The sequence below is a fragment of the Chiloscyllium punctatum genome, chromosome 47 (genome assembly GCF_047496795.1).
Source record: "Chiloscyllium punctatum isolate Juve2018m chromosome 47, sChiPun1.3, whole genome shotgun sequence".
Classification (NCBI taxonomy): domain Eukaryota; kingdom Metazoa; phylum Chordata; class Chondrichthyes; order Orectolobiformes; family Hemiscylliidae; genus Chiloscyllium; species Chiloscyllium punctatum.
In genome coordinates, this window is record NC_092785.1 from 50,039,733 (window position 1) to 50,044,573 (window position 4,841).

The 4,841-nt window shown below is 42.2% G+C and overlaps 1 non-coding gene across 1 annotated transcript; it reads right to left on the reverse strand.

Annotated features, from left to right (window-relative positions):
* Nucleotides 1–3,017: 3,017 nt before the first annotated feature.
* On the reverse strand, nucleotides 3,018–3,099 carry trnas-gcu (transfer RNA serine (anticodon GCU)). Its single transcript has one exon. It is a non-coding gene; the product is annotated as a tRNA-Ser (tRNA).
* Nucleotides 3,100–4,841: the final 1,742 nt, after the last annotated feature.

The following is a 4,841-nucleotide window of genomic DNA, read 5'->3' on the forward strand; positions in this document are numbered from 1 at the left end:
TTATTTTTAGTAACCACCGAATCATTATTTCCAAACGTCATTCTTTCTTAAACCTTATTTAGCATGTGCAGACTGCAGTCAAGCCGAAGTAAGATAATGGTGCTAATTGATGTAAGCTGAATAAAAATTACATCCTATTTTTCATGTTGAGTAACTGCGACTTAGCAATGACAATGTCTATATTGAAATCACACTTTTATTCCCGGTGAGAGAATGTGGTTTGCATTATTTAAAATGAACTTGTTCACTGTTTAAAATGATCAAATAGATCTCAGTTTCAAAACAAAATTTGTAACGTTGTCATCCATCTTGAAATGTGGTGTCTTCTTCTTTCAACCAGACGGGTATAATAACGAAAAGTCTATTAATGATATGCGTATAAAGACAGTTTAAATCGCAAGGTTTGTGAAGATTTGTAGCTCAGGTTGAAGTTTAGGATGTAGGTTTGCTCGCTGAGCTGTAGGTTTGATATCCAGACGTTTCATTATCTGGCTCCGTAACATCATCAGTGGCGACCTCCAAGTGAAGCGAAGCTGTTGTCTCTTGCTTTCTATTTATATCTTTCTCCTGGATGGGGTTCCTGAGGTTTGTGGTGATGTCATTTCCTGTTCGTTTTCTGCGGGGTTGATGGCATTTAGATCTATGTGTTTGTTTATGGCGTTGTGGTTGGAGTGCCAGGCCTCTGGGAATTCTCTGGCATGTCTTTGCTTAGACTGTCCCAGGATCAATGTGTTGCCCAAGTCGAACCGGACTACCAAAAATCCATAAACGAGGAGCCCCCCTCAGACCCATAGTCTCTTTACCCAGAACACCAACTTACAGATGGGCCAAAGAACTACACGCAAGACTGAAATGCCTCATAGAAGAGTCACAGCACTCCATCCACTCCACCCAGGAATTCCTAAAAATCATCAAAAACACCAAAATAGAGGAAGAAGAAGCAATGATCTCATTCGACATAAAATCACTGTTCACCTCCATCAACATCGACCTGGCAAAGGAAACACTTACCACACTTTTAGAAGAGATCATCACAGACGCACCAACAACCATCACTCACATTACCAACGAAAATATAATGAAGCTCGTGGACCTGTACCTCACATCCGACTTCACTTTCAACAACATATCTACAAAGAAACCAACGGCACACCCATGAGATCTCCGGTATCAGGATTCACAGCAGAGGCGGTAATGCAAAGACTAGAACAAACAGCCCTACCAACAATGAAACCAAAAATCTGGGTCGGCTATGTAGATGACACCTTTGTCATCACAAAACAAAACAAGATAGTAAAGACATTTAACATCATCAACAACACCCTCACAGGCATAAAGTTCACGAAGGAGGAAGAAACCGGAAACAAACTCGCATTCCTGAACGTCACAGTAGAAAGAAAGGACAATGGAGAACTACAAACCTGCGTATACAGAAAACCGACAAACACTGACCAAATACTTAACTACATCAGCAACCATCCCAACACACACAAACGAAGCTGTGTCAGAACACTATTCCAACGAGCCACCACACACTGCAGCACAGACGAATTTCGGAAAACAGAGGAGAACCACCTAAACAACGTAATCGAGAAGAACAGATACTCAAAAAATACAGTCCGCTGATTCCTCAAGAACAAACCACGACAAGCAGACCAAACACAGTCAGAAACCCTAACCACCTTACCATACATCAAAGAAGTTTCAGAAATGACAGCCAGACTACTAAGACCCCTCGGAATCCTAGTTGTACACAAATCCACCAACACTCTCAAACAAAAACTAACAAACTTAAAAGACACAGTTCAACCCGTGGACAAAACCAACGTCATCTACAAAGTTCCATGCAAGGACTGCCACCAACACTACGTAAGACAAACAGGAAGAAAGTTAGCCACCAGGATACACGAACACCAGCTAGCAACAAAAAGCAACGACCTTCTCTCCTTCGTAGTCCTACATACGGATTAAAAATATCACTATTTCGACTGGGACAACACATCTATCCTGGAACAGGCTAAGCAAAGACACGCCAGAGAATTCCTAGAGGCCTGGCACTCCAACCACAATGCCATAAACAAACACTTAGATCTAGATGCCATCTATCAACCCCTCAGAAAACGAACAGGAAATGACATCACCACAAACCCCAGGAACCCCATCGAGGAGAAAGATATAAATAGAAAGCAGGAGACAACAGCTTCGCTTCACTTGGAGGTCGCCACTGATGATGATGTTACCTAGCCAAGTGAAGAAACGTCTGGATATCAAAGCTACAGCTCAGCGAGCAAACCTACACCCTACATTTTAAATGATTTTTCATGTTAATGTTGCATGAATCTGCGGTTATTGATCCACAGTTTATTTTCACTCCCTATAGGTAACATGCTGATTTCTCCAGTTGTTCATAGTTCAATGTGATGCATCCAGTGTGTGCATAACGAGAAGGAGCTTGCTTCCCACATCTTGTGTTTATCTGTACCTTATGTCCAGCATTCATCAATGGCGAGAGCGAGACCAATGTGTAAGTCTCTCCGTGCCCATGCACAGCACCCACAGCAGCAATTCTCCACTGTGCATTTACAGCCAGTTCTCAGTGCCCCTAAACCCACGCCCTGCCCCTTTGAAATATCTCCATTATTTTGTGCTGTCTCGCTGTGCTCTTCTCACCAGGATGAATTACTTCTACTCAACGTCCTCCGGATTTCATCTGACAAAACATTCATTAAGATTCCCTTTGCATAACATGCACTTCGCAGCTCTCGGTATTTGATTTTCCTGGATGTCTTTCATACGAAAAAACGTTAACAGCAACTTGACTTGAAAAAGAAAATCGCGCTCCTTTTCATTATCCCAATGCAACCGACATTGCAATGTAGTTTATTCAACAGGCTCAAACTATTCTTTGAGATTTTTGTCATAGCGTCAATGCAGATAAAACAACTAGTAGAATCCCAGTTTCCATACGACAGCTGTGATAATCTGAAAACCGCACCATTGAAAGCCGGTGATGACAGCGACGAGAGTGGGATTCGAACCCACGCATGCAGAACACAATGGGTTAGCAGCCCATCGCCTTAACCTCTCGGCCACCTCGTCACAGATACTCCAAAAGTTATGACCTTATGCATAATTGAATTTCGTAAATTATGCAGAGCAGCAGATATTTCTCCCTGGTGTTGGTGAAATGAGAAATAACACAGTACAGTTCCAAGACGATGGTCTGACCCCTGGGTTGTGGGGCAAGTGCACTCCCACTGTCACACAATGCACACAGTGATCTGAACAAAAATGAGGAAATGACTATGTAACAAGGTCAGTTGAATTCTGTGAAATTTGAAGTCAACGGAATGAAAAACCCGAGACAGCAGGAGGTGTTCTTTCAATAAAGAGTTGGATCAAGCTCTTAAGGATAGTGGAATCAAGGGTTATGGGAATAAGGCAGGAACAGGATACAGATTGAAGATGTTCAGCCATGATCATAATGAATGGTGGTGCTGGCTCGAAGGGCAGAATGGCCTACTCCTGCACCTGCTGTCTATTGTCTATTAAATTGCCTTTGAGGAATTGTTTTCCAGACTGGAGGAGAGTGCATAGTGCTCAATGTCATTATTCCGAAGACCTAACTTCCGCTCAGATGTTTTTGACACGCACTTGTGCACAGAACAGACAATTTCAAAGTCCAAAATAATGCTAAACTGACAATTGAACTCAACAATGCAAAAACCTTGACGTGTAACATTTTCCTGGGCGTGCGACACCAAGTCACTGTATGATCACAGCAACACAGTGAGCAAGTGTCAGAAGGAAAATGAGTGCAGTGCCAGAGCGCATGCTAGGAGCAGCACGTGACACACGGGGAAGTGCATTTCCCACAACAGGAACACTTCCCAAACAGCGGAATGCGGTGGAAGAATTCAGAGGGAGTTTGCACTATGAAATTTGATGCCAGAGACACAATGGAGATCTGTCATTGAGTCTGTTCAAGATGGAGATTTTAAGATTTCTACAGATGCAAAACAAAATAAAAAGCTCATGGGTTAGTGAAGGCAAAAGATGAAATTGTACATTTCATCAATCTATCCATCTTTACAATGAGTACCTCACCACTTTCCTCACTCGGGGACAGAACCACTGGTTAAGATGATCATATAATCCCCGTTTAATAGCCATGGAATCAGAGAAACTCGGTTTCCCAAACGTTAAGGTAAAACCAGGAATGTGGAGGTAAGCATTAATGTGTTGCTCCTGTGCTGATGGTGACCAGTACACGGTATCTCTGTTCCAGTATAGTGAGCTGTGCTGTGCCGAAGTTTTAATTTTGAGCCTCACATGGAGCAGCTTTAATTTGTCGTCGTGTTGAGGGGTACGGACAGAAGGTGATATTGAGCAAAGCCAAGTTTATGGGAAAATACCCGTGTTTGTGGATTGAGAAACAACCTCTTCTGGATAATGACTCCTTGATCAACAAACATACTGCAAGTATCTAAAACGTGAAGAAACATATGTGGAGAGAGAGCCGAAGGTGACTTTTCACCAGATGGATAACGTTTCCCATGTGCACTGCTTTAAATTCTGGGAAAATAGATGTTGAACTGGTTTCATGTTACACAGTTTGTTACAAACTCACAAAGGTTGTTGCAATAATAAAAAAAGGAAATCACATAGGACCGTTTGAATATTGTATTGAACTGAATTTTGGTGTGAGCATATTTTATCTTAACTGGCGTGCTGCAGAGAAGTACAGAGGGTTAACAATACAAAAGGACCCAGTCTCCTTGGTGGATTTCTTGGGTGGAGTTAAGAATGTACGAAATGTACATAACATCATGTGAATGTGG